Consider the following 21,253-nt stretch of genomic DNA (forward strand, 5'->3'; position numbering starts at 1 on the left):
CATGAGTGCAAAACGAAGGAACAATGCTTTTCGAAACGGAGCACCGAGACATCCGCTACCCTGTCTATGGGAAGATCAGAGTAACTGTACAGGTAATCATCTTCGAATAGCTGCTGGAAATGTTCTACAATACCGCAAAATCTTCCACTTTCCATCTGTTTCAATATCTTCCATATTTTTGTCAAAGTGAAACATCGTGTCTGTGTTTTATTTCTAACAGCCTGTGTTGTTATAGCTGTATAATTTATGCCATGTGATGTTCAGTTTTCTGTGAGAGCCAGAGAATCGAAACGTGTCAATGTAGGTTTAGCAGCTGACATGGATCTCTAAGTCACGGTAGAAAAAACAAATTGTATGGTAGTGTACACTGATTGGGTGTATTACAACCGAAGAAAACAATGTATTAAACTGCTTATGAAGAAACAATACAGGAACCCTCTCGTGTGATTGATAGTCTGTTGGATATGGTCATCCTATAGTACAGGTGATGAAACTTTACACCGGCCTGTGGAAGCGACTTCGATCATGAACCACCTGCTCCGATGAACCAATACCTGTATATTTAATAATATCGCCACATTTGTTTGGGTAATAGACATGAATGCACCCTGATAGACACAGATCTCCTTCGGACTGCAGTACCTGTATGTAGTTTGGAGATGTGTCGCAATGCAGTAGCAAAATCTTTGTCCTTCCTCCATGCCATGTATGATTTGTAGCCTTTCTAATTTTTCCAATAAGAAACACTACCGTAGCTGCTCGTACTATCTCTTCTACTGCCTCGTGTTGCAGGGGAAAGCTACGTTTGGCGTTACACACTGTACACGGTCGGCGGAGCTATGACACCATGTTCCCATACCCACTGAGTGGTCAAAACGCGCTCCTGTCACGTTAACTCAGCTCGTCCTGTTTCCCCACATTATTCAAAAGGTCTTAGATGTACAGGTCAGACTTAAATTGGGACGATCACATAGACTAAGCTGCAGGGAGGGCAGGGCAGGACTTAGGAGCAATTACAAGATGCAGAGGGACTGTCTAAAAACAGCTTTGGAGTTCTTGGTGTATGGCATTCTTATCAGATGGGTTCGAAAAAGGGTGACTCGTTTCGAGATACGAGAGCGGCACGAATATGATTCACCAGTGGCTGTAAACATTAGAAGACGTCTCTACAGAATCCAGCGCAAATATGTGGTAGAATGGATAGGCTTGATTCCAAATTGCAGACAGCCTTTCTACCCGAAAGCGTAACACTATCAGCGACTCTTGTGTGTGCCTGTGGACTCAAGACCGTTTTTTATGTAGGGTAACGGCAATATAGTCGCTACGATTGTGTTTTTAATAGCGCGGTTCTTACGCAAAATGTATGTATGGGCTGAAGAGTGCGTGTATGGTTAGCTTGAAACATCGGTTCTCAATAGTGTTCCTCGAAAGAACATCATGTTCCCTCCATGGATTCCCAGTTGTCCTACTTGGCGAGTGTAATCCGATTGCTGAAAACAAAAATTGCTTGCCACGCAAAGTGACTCCCATGATCAATTTAATTAGCCTATCAAATTGATATCAATGACATGCCGCCTGGCGGGTGGAAGAGATGTCTGGGGCGCCATGGTATGATTCTCGACAAGCTTTTTTTTTTTTTTTTTTTTTTTTTTTTTTTTTTTTTTTTTTTTTTTTTTTTTTGCAGCGATATCTTGAAACGAAATTTCAATCTCCCACCTACACAGGACGAGACAGACCTTCACGATTTGTTTCGTAAACGCTAGTATGATATAGCGTCGCATTGGTAAAATGGGACCAGTCATAGTGTACAAAACAGCTACATTCTCTTGAATTATAGCTTGTTATTGTCGAATATAAAAGATTGCGTTTCTTCCGACTTGTGAGCCGATGGCATGAAAGATTGTATTCTCTAATGTTATTTCACGAGCATGAGAATTTATTTGCAGACACTGAACGCAAGCTACGGTCTCAGGTCATGTAATTTGTTCAACACACTGAAAGAAATTGCTTAATATAGATTATTAATTTTTTCTTTGTACTTTAAATTATCGTTTTTTCTTTACTCTGATGACAGTTTCAAAACACCAAGGACGTTCTGTGGTGATCAGTAGCTTTCACAGCAAAATAGTCGAAGTTTCTTTTTTCCTGTTTTTACGCAGAGTGGGCATGTCTCTGCTGATTATTTGTGGTCGGTGGCGGTGCACTTCGTTCGACATCACAAAATAATGAGATCCGAGTGCAGTTGAACGTAAAAACCTATACCGATTTTGCTCATAAAACTAAAAGAAAATGGACTTTGCCTATTTTCGTAGAAAGAGGACATTTATTATGGTCGCGATTGTGTTTATCATTTTTAATAGTTGCTTTATTATAGGAGTCGAGTTGATGTTAAATAGTCCAGCACAGAATGATGGGCTGCTGTGGGCGAATTCCTTAACAGGCCGCAACTCTCTCTCTCACTCGGGATAGCAGTCATTTATTATCGTTCTGAGGGATGCCTTCCTGAGGACATGCTCGATTTATGCAGCAGGGGCTTCTGTTTCACACGCACCCGACTTTTGAAATAGGCACCTGGAGCATTCTCTGGATGGGCGGGGTTACGTTACTTAATGTCCCTTTTGTGTTGTCTAGGTCTGCCAGCTCAAGGCATGCCGCGTATCGTGAGTGATGCAAAGGGGGTGGCAGCAGGTCGCGTCTGCAGTCAGCGGTCGCTGGACACAGCCGCTCTCTGCCTAGGAGGTGGTGCACGGGGGCTCTGTCACTATATTTTAGAAGAACAAGTTGCGCTTTATTGTGTTGCCGTAGGAGCGCCGCCTTCAGGCGGCGGCCACATGGTGGAAAGCCGAGTGCTGGCAGCTGCCTGAGAGATGCGGTAGCGGGGGTGCGAGATGCTCTGCGGAGCATCTGGTCATTTCAAGAAGCTTGTGTCCCCCTCGTAGGTTGATGGAAGGGAGGGAGGAAGAGGGCCTCGATTTTCGGTAGTTTGTGGACACCTGTCGAGGAAAACGCACCTTCAACTACCGTCCCCTTTGCATTTTTTTAGGACGACGATTTTCACCCGAACATGTGCTGTATTATGACCCATTCATTAGGAGTACTGGTTTTGTTCACAACAATTTCGAAATGTAATTAAAACTGTGATGCGTTCTTTTTTCCTTCAGTTGTGGTATCGTGTATTGGCATCGGTTACCTCGGCTGTAGGTGGTTTTTGAGCAGGCGTCTGTAGCGAACTCTGATGTCAAACAACGGTAGATACTTTATGGTTAAAGGTTATGCACTTCTTAAACTTCTCTCTGACCAACACCAGCATCTCGTCAGTTGAACATTGTTCCTGCCAAAAAGAATATAGATAGTACCTTACACCCTGCCTTTTTTCCCGCCAGCTTGTAGTTGTAGGGTAGAGTTTGAATGTGTCTGTCGCTAGTTTCGAGTGATACTGCGAAAAATGTTTTCCATCAGAATAACACCAGTCGTACGGTGTCGTCAGTTTGAGAGGTGGCATGCGCCCCCTCTCATATTTCTCTCTTACGATTTTCCTCTCTAATTGCATGCGGTGGAAAGTTGCTGTTCCTTCACACGCGGACTTCCCACGCAGCGTCTCTCGTCACCCAGATGGTCTGGTGACAGGCGGGCACTGCCGATCTTGAAAGGGTAAGCCGACGGGTGTGAAGCAGTCGAGTGAATGCTTTCCAGACGCCGACATTGTCAAAAGACACGTCCTGAGGGGCCTGAAGTAGCGGCTGGGCTAGAGGTTCCGTTACTTCGCAGAAACTTAGCGAAAACACTTTCTGGCGGGCTACCAGCGAGGCGTGGGAATGACTTGTGTTCCCAAGCAGCCTTGGCGCGCAAATTCCCGCGTTTCCTGCCGTATAGTAACTGTGATTGGCTTGCTCAGGGCATAGCTCCGTGACGTAGCAAAATCAGCGCAGAAATTGGCGCCAAGAATTTCCATTGGTGGAATGGTAGTGCTCTGGCAATAGAGTGGAATTTTCCGCCGGTTTTCGAGTTGCTGATTGGAACGTTTAACCACAGCCACTGTCGTGGGGGCGGGAATGTTCTGTGTTCGGTTTGTATGGGTGCTCTAGAGGAGTCGGCTCTCGCCTTTCGGTCGGAGTAGGTTACAAGACTGAGCTCTCGCTGCTCTGGTCAGCCAGCCTTCCGTTGGCTGTCTAATATACTTTTATTTAATTGTAACTGTTTGACGAAGTTGCTGAAGTTTCGACTTCAACGTAACTTTCCGAGTACAGTTGGCAATTGAGCGTTCTGCGTACAAGAGGCCTATGTTGTCTGTCTTGAGCAGTTTTGGCTAATGTTGACTGTATTGGAGTTACTGGGTGACTTTGCTCGTTAAAATCAATCACTGTACCGTCAGTGATTGTGTGGCGAGCCTTCTTCGTCTCCCTCAGAGGCGCATTTGTATTGCTAGGAAGTCTTTAGTCTGGAACAACCAGGCCAGGATAATTTGTTTCGGACTATACTCGCGACATTATCATCACCACGACGGGACCTCGAAGCAACCAACCATCGCTTCCAGTACGCCAGATCGTGTTCTTGCAGCTAAGAAGACAGCTGGGTAATGTACGTCCGCAGCACTGGCAAAGCAGGCATTTTTGCTAGGCGATAATCAGAGCTCAGCAGAGCGCGCCTGTTCGTCTTTTCTAACTTTGTTCTATCTTGGGTGTTCATCGTCTGGGGTCTCACTAATGTAGCAGCAATTAATGCTGGGTTATCTGTGTGTCTCTCTTAAGATTTGAGCGGCAATGAATTGGCTCCACATACCACTTCGTCATAAACCTCACAATCTAGTTTAGGGACAACTTCACCTTCACAGCGTTTGTTTGAGTGTCCAATTTGAGCCAATTTGATGTATTGTAAATGTTTCATGTGTTTTTGTTTATAATTTTGTGTTTAGTCTTAATAAATCATATTGTTATTTTGGACAGAACTTTCATTCTGTTAATCGGTAGAGCAACCCTATCATTTCTCACCACGTTAATGAAACCTTCCTTTATTTAACTTATTTATCAAATTAAATTATTGCAGGTGCCAAACTCTTTTCTACTCCACCTGCAGGGTTGATTACAGTCAGTTCGCGTATTTTTTTAAATCCATGAGCAACAGCAAAAGCCGGAGTTAGAATAGGGGGAGCTTAGAGCATCATTTACATATGTAGATTCTAGAAGAATTTAGTGTTAAATACACTGCTAGCCCCGGCACCTCGCAAGTTTCTGTGCTGTATTGAGCTTTTATGCTGTCCTTGTGTAGTGCTATGCATATAGCTGTGTAATTAGGCCCAATCTTTGTTATCAGTTACGTAATTTGGATCGATCTTTGCGTCAGTTTCTCCACCAAAATAAATAAAGTACACTACCCTAACCTTCTTCTCCCGCATCTGGACAGTTTCCATGTGTAAGGGCGTGCACTACGGCTTTCCATCCAGTAGAATCAGGGTTCGAGTCCAAGAAAGGGCACTACAAATTTTAATTTCCCGTCATTTCCCAGGTGGGAGGGGGGGGGGGGTGAGGTGGGATGTCAGCACAGCTCTGGAACAAAGAAATTCCCGCAAAAATTTGAAATTTCCTCCAGATTCTCAGTTCCCACCACAATTCAAACTTTCTACCGATATTGTAGGTTGGGGGAGGGGGAAGAGTGGGTGAGGGGGGGGGGGGGAGGGGCTGGGGCACACGTGCAGGCTGAGAAAAATGTGTGACATCATCAAGGGGTGGGGGGTGGGCGTGATTGGGGGTGGGGGTGAGCGGTCTAGGGTGGAGCTGGATGTGATTAATTGATCAATTTAATCAATTTGTATGTCAATTTGATATCAAAATTGCACCTGTAACCCCAACGCCCTACTACTCACGTCTATTTTTAAAGGTCTGCAGTTCAGTTTTTCTGGCATCCCTCTTGCAAATGGTTGAAATGGCTCTGAGCACTATGGGACTTAACATATGAGGTCATCAGTCCCCTAGAACTTAGAACTACTTAAACCTAACTAACCTAAAGACATCACACACATCCATGCCCGAGGCAGGATTCGAACCTGCGATCGTAGCGGTCTCGCGGTTCGAGACTGCAGCGCCTAGAACCGCTCGGCCACTCACTCTTGCACTCTCCTATGGATCAGACAAACCTGTCACCATACGTGTTGCCCTTCTCTGTATACTTTCAATATCCCCTGTTAGTCATATTTGGTTTGTGTCCCACACACTTGAGCAGTATTCTGTAACTGATCACTCGAGTGATGTTTAAGCTATCTCTTTTGTAGACTAATTGCACTTCCTCAGTATTCTACAAGTAAACCTAAGTCTACTAGCTGCTTTGCCAAATTTCGTATACCCACAAAGTGCTACACCCAAGTATTTATATCAGTTGGCCAATTCCATGTGTGACTCACTGATATTATAGTCATGGGATACAACGTTCCTTCGTTTTGTGAATTGTACAGTTTTAAATTTCTGAACATTTAAAGCAAGTTGCCAACCTTTGCAATACCTTGCAAACTTATCAAGATCTGATTGAATATTTATGCAGCTTCTTTCAGACAGTACTTTATTATAGATAAGTGCATCATTTGCAAAAAGTGTGATATTAGTATTACTATTGTCTGCAAAGTCATTAGCGTACATTATAAACAGTAAGGGTCCCAACATATTTCCCCAGGACACACCCAAAGTTACTTCTACACCTAACGATAATTGTCCATCAAAGATAATATGCTGCGTTCTCCCTACCAAAAAGTCCTCAATACAGTCACAAATTTCACTTGATACCCCATATGATCATACCTTTTACAGTAAGCCTAGGTCTGTTACTGAGTCAAATGCTTTTCGGAAATCAATAAATACTGCATATACATGACTGTCTTGATCCAAAGCTATGTCAGAGTGCGAACTGGATTTCACATGATCGATGTTTTTGAAATCCGTTCGAGATCCCTCATTATGTTGTTGGAATCCGTTCGAGATACCTCATTATGTTGAGTTCTATAGCACGTCAGGCCGAAATCCAGTCTATGTGGACTAAACTCTCATGAACACAACTGAACGGTATCCTTTGCTAAAGGAAGCTTGTAAATTTTTTAAAAATTTTCGCCATTTACAAAACTCGTTGTTCTCACAAATTGTATTCTTCGAAATTTAGATGGATATTTTGAAAGTGACAACTGTAAAAATATGAACGATTTTATTAAAAGTTGGTTGCATGGGTGGGGAGGGGGAAGGGGGTTCATGACCACATGCTCTGCCCTCCCCCCCTCCCAACCTCCGTTAAACTGTGTCTATCTTCTGGTTGGCACTCTGGCAAGTCATTTTCGGTCGTTCGCTGCTGAGAAACGTACATCTCTCTCTCCCTCCTCCCCCCCCCCCCCAGATCCCCAATCCCCACACCGTCCCCAGAACCCACGTCCCACCCAACGTCATCCGGTGAGTGTCACCTTGTCCCTTGCTCCCTGCCATCACCGTTCACTGTCCTGCTCTGAAAGCTCCAAGGAAAACTTGCGCGAATACCATTTAATTTTAGAAAATGTCACGATCTCGATACGCTATGAATTTTTCGTGGAAGGGAAGAGACAGTAGATCGGCATTGTTCTTATCGCCGAGTTTGCACAGCGAATCCGAAAACGTGGTTATGTCATTTATCTCGGACTATAGTGCGAGCACCAGGCAGCACTTTCTGCCTTGTTTAAGGAACGCAAATACTGTATGTGACATCTACCTAGTCTGTCGATAAGATTTTAGAGATGATCCCGTTCCACCGCAACAGGAAGTAGCAGCACCGTTTAAAGGAGGCTGTGGAACAGTACGTGCCAAGTTACCGCCTCCAGTCCACAATGATGAAGAGTCTGGTGGTCGCCCTGCTGCTGTTTGCTGCAGTATCCGGTGAGAGAGACACGAGCCAGCAATGGAGCTACGAAGATCTTTCGGCTTAGAGGAAGGTCGAAGCATTGAATAGGTATGATTTTCCGAACTTATAATACTAGTATTTTCTGAACGTTGTATTGAAACATTCCTCACACCTATCACTCCGCCCCCTGTGACGTGCAGCGGTCAATTTCGCATTACGTAGTGGTTTCTGGATACTTTTGATTATATAGTGTATATAATAAATGTAAGTGTGGCATGACTGTGAGCGCCACTATACCTCCGCAAGCCACCCCCGCAGTCCCATGGGGATGATATGGTCTGGTAGCCATTCTTACTCCATTCACTATAGTTCGGAACTGCAGGGGTTAGGATATGGGTGTCAAAAGAGCGTATCACACCTTTCGAATTCTTATGAGAAGTCGATGAAGCACGTTGGAAATAGAGTGCCGAAGTGGCTGACTGGCCAAAATGTTCCTCCTAGAATGTTAGGGAACGTGTAGAGTGCGTATACAACCTTACAGAAGGTTCAGTAATGTTTTATTATGTTTTAGAAAGATGAAGCGAATTGGGTCTTTTTCACCAAGCAAAATTATGAAATTTGATGTCATAAGAATACGCATACTTTGATTCTTAAATTTTTTTCATCCTTTGCTTTTGGACATTTAAATTTTTGAGGGTTGTATCGTACATTAAGGTTAATGTATAGAAAATTCATTTTTAGTTTGCAAAAAGAAATTACTTGGATCATAAATGGGTCTAAATTTGAGCTTGTCCGTCAGCTCACTTAGTCTATCAAAGAACCTGTCTACTTGTTCCCAGCTCAGGACGGCCGCGGTGGCCGAGCGGTTCTAAGCGCTACAGTCTGGAACCGCGCGACCGCTACGGTCGCAGGTTCGAATCCTGCCTCGGGCATGGATGTGTGTGATGTCCTTAGGTTAGTTGGGTTTATGTAGTTCTAAATTCTAGGGGACTGATGTCCTTATAAGTTAAGTCCCATAGTGCTCAGAGTCATTTGAACCATCTGAACCCAGCTCAAACCAGCTACTTCTCGCTGAAGACACGTGGATTCAGGTGTTCTCAGCCTTAAGTTTCCATATCTTTTCATAAAAACATAGTAAATGTCGTTAAATTTTTTCATATTTGTCTTATAGAAACAGTGCTTTATTTTCCGTTGCTCTGCATATTTGTACACTAGATTTAAGAACTCGTGTTTACTCTAAGGCACAAGTTGCTTATCAAAAATTTTACCATCATCGTACAACATTGTATTCTCCTCATCACTGTGTGTGTGTGTGTGTGTGTGTGTGTGTGTGTGTGTGTGTGTGTGTGTGTGTGTGAATTCCTAACGCACGAAACTTGAGAGGTCATTAGTCCCTAGACTTACACACTACTTAAACTAACTTATGCTAAGAGCAATACACACGCACACACACATACACACATGCTCGAGGGAAGACTCGACCCTTCGGTGGGAGGGGCCACGCAAATCGTGACGTGGTGCTTCTAATCACACGGCCACTCCGCGCTGCTTCATCATTGAACATTATCGAAAAAACATATTAGTTCATAAAACAGACTTTGTGGCCGTCTCCTTATTTTCACATACAGCTTCAATTCTAAGGTAATGATAAATCCGAAGAAATGAATTAAAGTTTGTGCCACAGCCGGGACTTCAACTGCGGCTACTTGCTTGCTAGGCAGGTGTGCTAGCCATTGAACCATTGCACCACGGCGGTAGCATAGTTAACGCAGCTGAACGGACTACTCTAGTCCGATGCCCTCCGCAACACGTCTTTCTTCACGTTGGGGAGAGGGGGGCGAATTAGACTAAGGTAGTCCATGCAGGTTGGTTAGCGATGCTGCTGTGGTGGTGTCATGGTTAGCCCGCCTACCTAATAAGAAAGGAGAGGTGGGATTAAGTCCCAGCTGTGCCAAATATTTTAATTCATTTCTTTAGCTTCTATCATTATCATAGATAAAACTGAGACTCAGATGTGCCAAGGAAAATATATCAGCTTTAAGTCTTTCATACAACATATTCTTGAAACTGAATATTTCTCACTCGCTCCTGGAATGTCGTTTCAAGAAATCTTTTTCTACGGCTTCCATCATAGTGTTTTCGCCCAGTTTATATTTGACTTTTGAATTTTTGCGAGTTAAAGGCAAATATTAAAAATTTAAGTTCTTTTGCAATCTGTTTTGTCTGATGCACCCGAAATTGTTATATCCGATACCGCCGTTTTAGCTTAACACTCCCAATGTTTTTATTTGGGCTAGACACTGTCACAGCTCGCAATATAGGGAATATAACAGTTGTATCTAAAGACAGAATTAAAAAGTAATATTACAGACTTGCAACAACACACAACACTTCAAAATTACGTTAGTGCACCGAAAAACTCGCTAGGAACAAGTAAGTTGCCACTTGGAAAGGCACTGTTGTTTTAATTCGAAATCGTGTCCGCGGTCTTAGTCCTCCATAGCTCACATTGTGGCGTTGCGACAGGTGCTGTCACTCGTGCTATCGTTTAGAGACGGACCTTGTCCGATACAGTCCGCTGTCCAACACTACCCAACCTTCTCCTACGTCCCGTTAAGAACACTTCTGATCCCACAGTGGTATGAGTAGCGGATACGTGGGAAGAGACTGAGTGTAACATTCACAGTTAAAAGAGTTGTACGTGGAAGACACAGTTGCTTGTTATCGGTGAAATTACTTTCTCGAATTTAATGTGTCTTTAACTTGTGATAATACTTTGTGTGTGTGTGTGTGTGTGTGTGTGTGTGTGTGTGCGTGTGTGCGTGCGTGCGTGTTTGTAAGTGAAGCTTGTAAAAAGAAAAGGTATTACATCCATACATATAATATGTAACATCATTTATGAGACAGGTCGCTACCCCGAACAATCGTTAAGTTCACTTTTACTTCCTTGCCTTTGAAGACTAACGTACCAAAGGCGTAGATTATAACCTTGTTTAAGCACTCATAAACTAAAAGTAATACACCGAAGACTAAATAGAGATACGTGATTCACAATTTGGGTTTCGACGGAGGCTGGGTACAAGGGAGGTGATAGCTGCAACGAGAAGACTCATCCAGAACTGTTATAGATGACAAGAAATCAGGTGCAGTATCATAAACAACGCTGAGGTGAAAACATTCCTGGGATAACTCTTAATATTCCGTCAGACCTCTTTTCGCCAGGGGTGGTGCAGCAGCTCGACGTGGACTGGACTAAACAAGTATTGGAAATTCCCTGTAGAAATACTGAGCCATTCTGCCTCTACAGCGGTCCATAACTGCGAAAATGTTGCCGGTGAAGGACGTAGTCCATAACTAACCACTGTGTCGCATAAATATTCAGTGGGATTTACGTCGGGCGATCTGGGTAGAGAAAATCATTCGCCCGAATTGACCAGAATGTTCTTCAAACCAGTATCGAACGACTGTGGCGCAGTGACATGACATCGTTGTTTGTGAACATGCAAATGTCTCCAAGTAACAGAACATAACCATTTTCAGTCAATGACCGTTTTTAGCTGTGCCAGAGGACACAGTCCACTCCATGTAAATGCAGCCCACACCATTATGGAGCCGTCCCCAACTTCCAACGTGCCTCGTTTGCAACTTGGGTCCTTGGTTTCGTGAGTATGCGCTACGCTTGAACCCCAACATCAGCTGTTACCAACTGAAACAGGGACTCATCTGACCAGGCCACGGTTTCCCATTCGTCTAAGGTCCAATCGACATGGTCACAAGCCCAGGAGAGGCGATGCAGGCGATTCGTGCTGTTAGAAAAGGCACTAGCGCCAATTACTTGCCACCATAGCCCATTAATCCCAAATCTCGCCACACTGTCCTAATGGATGCGTTTATCGTACGTCCCACATTGATTTCTGCATTTATTTCATGCAGTGTTGCCTGCCTGTTAGAACTGACATCTCTAAGTAAACGCTGCTGCTCTCGGTCGTTAAGTGAAGACCGTCGGCCACAGCATTGTCCGTGGTAGGAGGTAGTGCCTGAAATGTGGTATTCTCGGCACACTCTTGACACTGTGGATCCCGGAATATTGAATTCTCTTTCGATTTCCGAAATGGAATGTCCCATGCGTATAGCTGAAACTGCCATTCCGTGTTCAAAGTATGTTAATTCCCGTCGTGCGGCATAATCATGTCGGAAACCTTTTCACGTGAATCACCTGTGTACAAATGTAAGCTCCGTCAATGCTCTGCTCTTTTATCCTTGTGTACACGATGCTGCCGCCATCTGCATATGTGCATGTCGGTATCCCGTGATTTTCGGCACCTCAGTGTAGTGTAGCTACTCAGGAAAACCTATTCTAGGACAGAATACCTTCCGATGTACTGAAAACTTCGGCTGGAACAAAACTGCACAAATAACTTCAAATAATTACCTGTTCAAACCACAACAAATCAAGAGAGTGATACTAAAAAGTTGAGGACTACAGAACTTAAAATTGAACGGAAAGTGGATCAATAGCATCCGCTATACTAGGTCTAGTCATGGGGGAAGAGACCATAGGAAAAAGCTTGAATAACAGACGAAAAGATGATGTTCTACGAGTCGGGGCGTGAAATGTCAGAAGCGTGAGTATGGTAGGGCAGCTAGAAAACCTGAAAAGGGAAATGCAAAGGCTCAATCTAGATATAGTAGGGGTCAGTGAAGTGAAGTGGAAAGAAGAGAAGGATATCAGGTCAGATGAGTATAGGGTAATATCAACAGCAGAAGAAAATAGTATAAAGGGAGCAGAATTTGTTATGAGTAGGCAGGTAAGACAGAGACTGTGTTACTATGAATAGTTCGGTGACACTGTTGCTCTTATCAGAATCGAGAGCAAACCAACATCGACAACAATAGTTAAGCTATACATGCCGACATCGCAAGCTGAAGACGAAGAGATTGAGAAAGTATATGAGGATAATCAGGGGGTAATTCAGTACGTAAATGGAGAAGAAAATCTGATACTGACATGAGACTGGAATGCAGTTGTAGGGCAAGGAGCAGAACAATGGGATACGGGAGAATATGGACTTAGTGTTAGGAATGAGAAAGGAGTTGGACTAATTGAGTTCTGCAGTAAATATCAGCCAGTAATAGCGATACTCTGTTCAAGAATCACAAGAGGAAATTGAGAGGGAACAGCTTGTTCCATCTCTTTATAATTAGTTTTTTTGTTTCATTATATGGAATACTGTAAATGTTTATGACACTTTCATCATTTTTTTTAAATTTAAGAAATGTTATAGCTCGAGTGAAGAAATGGACTACCTGTTTATTTAATTCATAATTACATAAATGCACTTCCTTTCCTAATCCCTCAACGTTGCTTTGAGTTAATTAACTTTGGGGTTTGTATTAAGAGTTCGTCTACTGGTAGTCCCAAGGCAGAGATGTGGTCACCCTGTAGGTCGGTTTAGTGGCATCCTAAGCCTGGAGTAAATACAGCGATGATGCTCCTGTTTGCCAGGGGGTAGTTCGGGGTTGGTAACAGGTCCCCCTCCCCTCCATGTAAGGGGAACGGCCGTTGAGAGCCGCCATGGTAGAGTCACTCTTGGGGGTAGCGGCTGAACTGAGCGGACGGAATCGAGGGCGATCTCCGTCTTTGCCGCCAATTTCACTGTGGGATGAGGTATTATGTGTTACACTGTTATTAATCTGCTCTTTTTCAGGGTGGAATAAGTTAGCGTGTCGTAACGGCCATTCCTTTTTGAGAAATTTTGCCTGTACAATTAAAGTTTTCAGTTAGGGTTTCTGTTCCAGAGGTGAGCTGGGGGCTCACGTTATCCATTTCTAGTGCTGCGATCAGTTGGTGCCTTCAGCATACGAGAGCAGCATTAGCACAAAAAATCGCATGGTTCCGCTCTTAACAGCAGCTTTTGCAATTTTAAAGTAACCTGGGGCCTCACCCCGCCTAGTTAGCTTAACACGTGGCCGTAACTGCTGATGAGTAATTTAGACGACGATTCCTTGTGAAACCTGCTAGGATATGCATGTTTTTTGTGTGAGTTACTTAAGGTTCTAAGGATGTGACGCAATTTTTAGGCCATTTCATAAATATTGTTCACGGATCTTTTGATTCATGATAACCCCCATTTGCAAGCAGCACGTCCTAACTACTTTGGTAAATAATAGGTTGTGCGTGTGAATTATTGTATGGAATGGAAAACAAGAACGAACAGAGGGGTGAGTACAAAGAAATTTGCCGTTGGTATCGGTCACCCACATGGTGTCGAATTGCACTGCCAGCGAGCTACCAGTTCGTTCTTGAAAATTAGTTAAGGTGAGGTTGCCTGCGTCTGCCGTTGATTGTTAATTTACGTGTGCCAAATTTCACAGGGTGTTTTATTTTTACAGAATTTTTTTTGTGTATACGGAAGATGTTTGTTCTGCTTTGTTCCTCCCGTTTCCTGCCAAGAATCTTTGTTATAATTTTGGCTACTCGGTCCAAGAAGCAACTTGGGGTGTGAATTTCGATCACTGTCCAAGCAGACGGACTAACGGACTACAGAGGCAGCAACGTAGATCCCTCCCCTCCCCCAGTGCATACTTACAAACGAGATGCCTGATAGTTTAAGCAACATCAGTGCGAGAGGGTATTGAATGGATTCCTGCTAATATGGGCGCCTTCAGTTTTAGACAAAAATAGAATTTAATTCGACTTGGCTTTGTTAACTGCAATTATAACGTTTGTAAAATTTCTTAGTATATAGATAATAAATGTGTCATATAAATTTGATTTCATGGATTCAGTGATCATAACAGCCCCATCCTGTATAGATAGCAATGTTGGTACTAGATTGGAGTCACGATAATCTGGCGGGAAGGAAAATTAACAAGGGTAGAGAATATAGATCATGTTAGAGCGTGGTATTTAGTCACTTGCCCACTTGGTTGTTTGAGACCTCCACCGCGTTATCCGTTGCAATTATATTTCATCATGGCCTAGCAGATATTCCGGAATCAGATACTGGACTGGAAGACGTTCCCAGAAGCAGTTATGAACTCAGATCACAATTTAGTAGTGATGAAGAGCATACCGAAATTTAAGAGACCAGTCACGAAGAATAAATGCACAAGGAAGTGGGATACGGAATTACTAAGAAACGAAGAGACACATTCGAAGTTCCCTAAGGCTGTAGATATTGAGATAATGAATAGCTCAGTATGAGATTTTCACTCTGCAGCGGAGTGTGCGCTGATATAAAACTTCCTGCAGAGTGAAAATTTCATTCTGGTAACATCCCCTAGGCTGTGGCTAAGCCTTGTCTCCGCAATATCCTTTCTTTCAGGAGTGCTAGTTTTGCAAGGTTCGCAGGAGAGCTTCTGTAAAGTTTGGAAGGTAGGAGACGAGGTACTGGCAGAAGTAAAGCTGTGAGGACGGGCCGTGAGTCGTACTTGGGTAGCTCAGCTGGCAGAGCACTTGCCCGCGAAATGGAAAGGTCCCGAGTTCGAGTCTCGATCCGGCACACAGTTTTAATCTGCCAGGAAGTTTCAATAGCTCAGTAGATTGCACAGTCGAAGAGGAATGGAAGTTTCCAAAAAATTCACTCAAAGAAGTTGGAAGAAAACACAGGTACAAAGAAGGTAACTGCAAAGAAACCATACGAAACTGCAGAAATACTACATTTGATTGATGAGAGAAGTAAGTACAAAAGTTTTCAAGGAAATAACGGAATACAGAAATACAAGTCCCTTAGGAACGAAATAAACAGGAAGTGCAAGGAAGCTAATGCAAATGGCTGCATGAAAAATCTGAAGGAATCTAAGAAAAATGACTGTCGAGAGGACTGACTCAACATATATAAAATTCAAAACAACTTCTGGTTAAATGAAAAGCAAGAGTGGTAATATTAAGAGTGCAATTGGAACTCCTCTGTTAAATGCAGAGGAAAGAGAGGATAGATGGAAAGAGTACGCTGAAGGCCTGAGGGGGAAGACTTGTCTGATGTGATAGAAGAAGAAACAGGAGTCGATATAGAAGAGATAATGGAGCCAGTGTTATAACCAAAACTTAAAAGAGCTTTGGAAGACTTAAGATCAAATTAGACTGAAGGGATAGATAACATTCCATTAGAATTTGTCAAATCATTGAGTGAAATCACAACAAAACGACTATTGGCTCTGAGCACTATGGGACTTAACATCTATGGTCATCAGTCCCCTAGAACTTAGAACTACTTAAACCTAACTAACCTAAGGACACCACACAACACCCAGCCATCACGAGGCAGAGAAAATCCCTGACCCCAAAACGACTATTCACGTTGGTATGTAGAATTTATGAGCCTGGCGATGTACCATTTGTTTTTACGAAGACTGCAAGAAGTGATAAGTGTGAAAATTATCGCACAATCAGCTTAGCAGCTTATGCATCCTAGTTGCTGACAAGCATAATATACCGAAGAACGGAAAAGAAAATCGAGGATGTGTTAGATAACCATCAGTTCGACTTAGCAAAGGGAAAGGCATTAGATGGTAGCTCTGACGTTGCTGTTGATAATGGAAGCAAGGCTGAAGAAAATAAAGACACGTTCATAGGATTTGTCGACCTGGAAAAGCGGTCGACAATGCCAGATAATAATATACAATATGTACATAAGCTTAATGGAATGAACAGTCTAATGAGTACAGAATATGGACTAAGAATAAATCGAAGAAAAACGAAAGTAATGAAAAGCAGCAGAAATGAGAACAGTGAGAAACATAACATCTAGATTTATGGTCATGAAGTAGTTGAGGTTAAGGAATTCTGCTACCTAGGCAGCAAAATAACCCATAACGACATAAAAAGCTGATTAGCACTGGCCAAAAAGGGCATTCCTTGCCAAGATGAGTTTACTAATATCAAACATAAGCCTTAATTTGAGGTAGAAATTTCTGAGAATGTACATTTTGAGCACAGCATTGTATGCTAATGAAACATGGACTGTGAGAAAACCGGAACAGAAGAGAATCGAAGCCTTTGAGATGTGCTGATCCAGACGAATGTTAAAAATTTGGTGGTCTGATAAGGTTCTGCACAGAATTGGAGGGAAATGAATATGTGGGAAACAATGACAGGAAGATGAGCAGGATGACAAGACTTCTATTAAGACATCAGGGAATAACCTCCATTATAGAGAGGGAGCTGCAGAGGAAGCTATAGAGGAAGACAGAAACTGGAATACATTCAGCAAATAATTGAGGATGGAGATTGCAAGAGATACTCTGAGATGAAGAGTTTAGCGCACGAGCGTGGCGGGCCGCTCCAGTCCAGTCAGGAGAATGATGGTAACGTTCTAGCTTTCGACTTGAATTATTCAGAAGAAACGGAAATCTGGAACCACCCCTTGTCTCGGGTTGAGAATGGAATTCTGTGTTCTGCGTTCTTTAATAATTTGCCTTGCCTTCACAGTTAAGGCAAAAAAATGAGAATTATTACAAGATATTAAGGAAGAAACCCTTCTTAGCTACTCTTTCGTGAAACTCATTGGATTACGTTGACCCAGTGATTGCAAGCGGCTTTTAATAGTGCTTGAACAAAAATGGCCTCTAAATACAGCTTTGTTCTTTTACTGAATGTATGTGTAATTGTTGCTCTTCGTGAGTTATTAGTGTGCTGTGCTAGTTACATTTTTTCCATACGTTTCAAGAATTTATTTTCGATTTCGAGTGCTGTGGTTGTTTACATCATTTTTAAATGTGACGCTTGTGTGTGTGGTCTCTTTTGACTCTTTCTTTGAAGTCGACGTTTTGTGCTGCATAATGTCACAATTACGTACACGATACATTGTGTTTGTTTACTTTAAATGATAACATGCATCTTACTCATATAAATATTAGAGAAACGGTAGTACTTAGATGATAGCTGCTTAAAAAATGTGGCATTTTATTTTGCTCATGTATGACATATATAGGAATAAACAGAATTTTTGAGCTTAATGACAGTTGGTTGTTGTTTTCCTACACACATATCTACACCCATACTGCGCTAGCCACCATACGGTGCATGGCTGAGAGTAGCTTAATACAGTAGTAGTTACCTTTCGTGTTCCACTCGTAAATGGAGCGAACAGGAAAAGGCTACCTATAAGCTTCCGTACCAGCCCTAATTTCCCTTATCTTGTTTTCGCGGTTCTCATGTGTGACAGTAGAATCGTTCTACAAACAGTCGCAAAGGCCTCTTCTCTAAACTTCCTCAACATTGTTTCGCGAAAAGAACGTCGACTTTTCTCCAGGTAATCCTCTTTAGCATGTCTCTGCATTACTTTGACGTCTTCCTTTAATCCGACCTCGTGGAGACCGCAAACAATAGAGTAGAAGTGAAAGAATATTTACTCACGAACGTTCTACACGCTGTCTCGTTCATAGCTAAGCTATATTTTCTTAGAATTCTTCCAGTAAAATGAAGTCGACGAGCCGCCTTCCCCAATACCGACCTTACGTGCTCGTTCCGTTTCAGCTGCGATCTTGAAGGCGTCTGGAGAAATTCGACGGATTGAAAATAACGAGTTTTAATGAATCTTAGATCAAATTAACTAAATGAGGAATGCTGCATAGTTAGGGTCGTTCTTTTATGTTGAAAAAACCAGCGGCAAACTCGCTTAGGCACTCTGCTGTACATTTTCCGTCCTGCTTTGTTGAGAACAAAGAGAAAATGCCGAAAATTGACTTGTATGCATCGCAGCTCCGCTCTGCCCACTAGACAGTTGCGCACAGCAAGACGAGCGTATGTTTCACTCGGCTCGTCCATGGCCCAAACATAATGTTTCGATACTGCAGTCCATCGACTTGCGTTCTACCTACGGCTTCAATTATCTGGTGGTTATAGTCTAATCTCTGTCTCCCTGTACAGTTTTCCCCCTGTACTGTTTTCCTCCCTCTCTCTAGTACCACGGAAGTCATTCCTTGATGTCTTGACAGGTGTTGTATTATCCTATCCTTTCTTCTTGTCAGATCCTGTTTAGAATCTAACTAATCATTCCTTATTTAGATGGATACTCTGCAAATCACACTTAAGTGCCTGGCAGAGGGGTCGTCGAACCTATATCTTTCTGTGCGAGCTCTGATTCCCCTATTTTATTATGATGATCGTTTCTCCCTATGTAGGTCGGCGCCAACAAAATATTTTCGCATTCGCTGGAGAAAGTTGGCGATTAAAATTTCGTGAGAAGATTCCGCCGCAACGAGAAACGCCTTAATTTCAATGACATCCATCCCAAATTCTATGTGACATTCTCTCCCTTATTTCACGATAATTCAAAACGTGCTACCCTTCTTTGAACTTTCTCGATGTGCTCTGTTAATCCTATCTGATAAGGATCCCATAACGCGCAGAAGTACTGCAAAAGAGGACGGGCAAGTGCAGTGTAGGCAGTCTCTTTTGTAGATCTGTTACATTTTCAAAGTTTCCTGCCAATAAAATGCAGTCTTTGCTTTTCCTGTGTTGTCGATCCACGTAATATTCAGCATTTTTCTGTAGCACCACATCGCAAATGCTTCTATTGCCTTCTTTTCTGGTTTTCCAACAGCCGATGCCTCACTATCATACAGTGCTTTACTCAAAACGTACATTCTCAGAAAATTCGTCCGGCCGCTGTGACCGAGCGGTTCTAGGCGCTTCAGTCTGGAACCGCGCGACCGCTACGGTCGCAGGTTCGAATCCTGCCGCGGGCATGGACGTGTGTGATGTCCCTAGGTTAGTTAGGTGTAAGTAGTTCTAAGTTCTACGGGACTGATGATCTCAGATGTTAAGTCCCATAGTGCTCAGAGCTATTTGAACCATCAGAAAATTCTTCCTCAAATTAAGACTTTTGACCAGTAATACCTTTTCTGCCTGTGATAGTCTGCTTTTTATGTCCTCCCTGCCTTGTATTTCTTGGGTGGTTTGCTTTCAAGGTAGCTGTATATTTTAACACCATGTACTTCGTGGTCACCTTTTTGATATTCCGTTTCTCGCTATTCTCATTTCAGCTACTTCTGATTACTTTCGACTTCCTTGGGTTTACTCTCAATCCATGTACTTTATTCGTCTGGTTATACAATCCTTTCAACAGATGCATCCAATAATCCTTTTCACCGAGGATAGCAACATTAATATTGACATCCTTTCACTATGGTTACTTATTCCACTCTTCAATTTTTATTTTATTTCCGTCATTAATTCTTCTACATACATTAGGGATGAAAGACTGCATCTCTGTCTCACACCCTTTTTTATCTGAGCATTTCGTTCTTCGTTTTCCACTCCTTTTGTTACCCTTTGGTTCTTGTAAGTAGTGTATATTACCCGCCTTCACCTATAGCTTACTCCTATTCTTATCAGAATTTCGAACATTTTGCACAATTTTACATTGTCGAACTCTTTTTCCGGGTTGATAAATCCTGTGAATGCTTCTTGATTTACTTCAGTCTTGCTTCCGTTATGAAGCACAATGTCAGGACTGCCTCTCTCGTGCCTTTACCTTCCCTAAAGCCAAACTGATCGTCATCTAACACATCCTCCATTTTCTTTTCCTAAAATTTTACTGGTGATCATCTAACAGATACGCAGTTTTGTTTTCCATTCTTCTACAGGGTTCTTCGTTGTACGTACTTCTAGCACTTGTAGAGGAGAGTGAGTACATAATATTTTTTGTAGGAAGCTATGTCCGGAAACGTATATCGTTTCCGTTCTACGATGTTTTCAATTCAGATCCTTAACTCATCCTCATCTGCTTGATAAATTGAATTTGAGGTGACGCAGTACAATTATCAGGTAACTATTCGAAAGGAAAGACAACGAGACATCCATTTATCACGGAAGCACATTTGTTTGTATTAAAATATAAGCATTACGTGTTTACATTATTCCAAAACAAGAAAGAGCCCTGCATACTGTATGTACAGAACATTACTGATGCATTACAACAGTGCCCCAATGTGGCAACCACCAATGTTGTTACAGACCCACGAAGTATGTTCTAGTACACACTCTCCTTCCCATCTGGCGTCTCTTCAGTTTCTAGTGCAGCGGCCAGAACTCGTGCAAACAGACCTTCCTCTGTCTCCACAGCAGTCTCGTAGCAAGGCAGACGTTAAGTGACTTCAGGTGACCGTCTGACGTAGTACACGTCACCCTGTCTACCTAATTGCATATGAGGACAAGCGACTCTAAGACTTTTCTCTTTCCTTCAGCAGACATGGACGTGTTACATATCTGAAATGAAACCGTTGTAGAACGGAAAAGGTATGTTTCCGGTTATGGGTTCCTATTCAAAATATTATCTACTCACTCCTCTCTACACGTCCTAGAAGTTTGTAACACGAATTTCCAAACACCCTGTGTGTATTATTCTTGTCAGTATTTGGGTGCATGAACTGTGAAGCTGGTTGTGTAACAGTTCTCGCATTT

Source organism: Schistocerca serialis, chromosome 2 (assembly GCF_023864345.2).
Source record: "Schistocerca serialis cubense isolate TAMUIC-IGC-003099 chromosome 2, iqSchSeri2.2, whole genome shotgun sequence".
Taxonomy (NCBI): Eukaryota; Metazoa; Arthropoda; class Insecta; order Orthoptera; family Acrididae; genus Schistocerca; species Schistocerca serialis.